Raw genomic sequence first — 2611 nt, 5'->3', positions numbered from 1 at the left:
AAGTCTGGTTTAAAAAATATACTCATTTTGAGGAGCCAAAAACACTCATGCTTGGTGATGCTCACACTACCCAAGTGCTTGAAAAAGGAGATGTTGAATTGTGTTTTACTTCTGGAAGGATAATAACATTGAAAGATGAACTTTATACTCCTTCTATGAGAAATTTAATGTCTAGTTTTCTTCTTAATAAAGCAGGCTTTAAACAGATTATTGAATCTGATCAATGTGTATTAGTCAAGAAGGGTACTTTTGTGGGTAAGGGGTATGCATGTTATGGATGTTTAAGTTCAATGTTGAAATGAATAAAATTTCTACTTCTGTTTATATGCGTTCTTCTACCAATTTTTGGCATGCTCGTTTGTGTCATATTAATGATCGTTATGTTGGAATCATGAGTAGTTTAGGATTAATCCCAATGGTTAAAAATAATTTTGAAAAGCATGAGGCTTGTAGTAAATCCAAGATCACTAAAAGCCCTCATTTTCAAGTTGAAAGAAAAACTGATTTGTTAGAATTAGTTCATACTGATATTTGTGAACTTGGTGAAATTCTAACTCGTGGAGGTAATAGATATTTTATCACATTCATTGATGATTTTTCTAAGTTTACATATGTTTACTTGGTGAAAAATAAAAGTGATGCTTTTAAAAATTTCAAAACTTATCTCCATGAAGTTTAAAATTAGTTTGGTAGAAAAATAAAAAGAATTAGAAGTGATAGAGGCCGTAAATATGAGTCAAATGAGTTTAATTATTTTGTTAGATCATCGGGAGTAATTCATGAAACTACTCCTCCTTACTCTCCTTCATCTAATGGAGTAGCAGAAAGGAAAAACAGAACTTTGATTAAATTGACTAATGTCATGCTTATTGAGTCACATTCACCTTGAATTTTTGGGGTGAAGCTATTTTAACTGCTTGTTACGTGTTGAATCGTGTGCCTCATAAAAAGTCAAAACTGGCACCTTTTGCATTGTGGAAAGGTTACAAGCCAAGTTTGGAATATCTAAGAGTTTGAGGTTGTCTAGCCTTTGTGAGGCTAATGGATCCCAAGATTACAAAGTTGGGTAAGAAAGTTACTACTTGTGCTTTTCTTGGTTATGCTTCAAATAGTACAGCCTATAGATTTTTTCATCTTGAATATAATATTGTAATAAAATCTGGTGATGTTATTTTTCATGAAAATAAATTTCTTTTTGATACTAAAAATAGTGGGGGTCAAAGGATTGAACAAAATATTTTGTCACTACCTAGTTCTTCTACTTGAACTTTGAAAAATAACGAAGTTGGTGATTTTGAGTTAAAAAGAAGTAAAAGAGCTAGAGTACAAAAAGATTTTGGTCTTGATTTTTATGTTTTTAATATTGAATGTGACCCTCTAACTTGAAAGAAGCATTATCTTCACATGGTTCTATTTTTTGTAAATATGTTGTAAATGATGAAATGAAATCTCTAAATTCTAATCAAACTTGGAAGTTAGTTGATTTACCACCGGGTTGTAAAACAATTGGTTGCAAATGGGTCTTAAGGAAAAAGTTGAAACCTGATGGTTCTATTGATAAATACAAGACTAGGCTAGTTGCAAAAGGTTTTAAACAACTAGAAGGCATAGAATTTTTTGATACTTTTTCTCCGGTAACAAGAATTATATCAATTAGACTTTTAGTTGTTATGGCTGCAATTTTTTATTTGCAAATTTATCAAATAGATGTAAAAACTGCTTTTCTAAATGGAGACCTAAATGAAGAAATTTATATGGATCAACCCGAGTGTTCTGTTGAAGCAGGCCAAGAAAGAAAAGTATGTAAACTTACTAAATCCCTATATGACTTGAATCAGGCACCAAAGCAATGGCATGAAAAGTTTGATTCCTGCATGATTGAAAATGATTTAAAAACAAATGAGTGTGATAAGTGCATTTATCATAAGTCTTGGAATAATTCACATGTGATCATTTGCCTATATGTTGATGATTTGTTGATCTTTGGCTCTAACATGAATGTTATTGATGAAGCTAAAAATGTTCTTAGAAGTCATTTTGATATGAAAGATCTTGGTGAGACAAATTTTATTCTTGGAATAAAAATAACAAGAACATGTGAGAGAATTTTTCTTGACCAGTCACAATATGTTGAGAAAATTTTGAAAAAATTTATCTTTTAAGATTGCAAGCATATTGCTACTCCTTTTGATTCAAGTGTTCACTTATATCATGTTGAAAGTGAAAATGATGTAATAAATCAAAAGAAATATTCTAATATAATCGGAAGTTTGAGATATGTGACTAAAAGCACTAGGCCTGATATTGCATATGCAGTAGGAGTACTTGGCAGGTTTACAAGCAAGCCAGGTAAGAAGGCTTTTGTGATGCAAATTGGAACACTTTGTAAGGTAATTCATGTTTTACCACTGGTTATGTCTTTACTTTAGGTGGTGGTGTTGTTTGTTGGAGATCAAAAAAGCAAAATATAATTGCTAACTCTACCATGGAGGCTGAACTAATTGTTTTAGCTTCAGCTAGTGAGGAAGCAAATTGGTTAAGATATTTATTGTTTCAAATTCCTTATTTTGAAAAATCAATTCCTTCTATTTTAATTCATTGTGATAGCACT

Source organism: Solanum lycopersicum, chromosome 4 (assembly GCF_036512215.1).
Source record: "Solanum lycopersicum chromosome 4, SLM_r2.1".
Taxonomy (NCBI): Eukaryota; Viridiplantae; Streptophyta; class Magnoliopsida; order Solanales; family Solanaceae; genus Solanum; species Solanum lycopersicum.
This window is presented reverse-complemented; position numbering follows the sequence as displayed.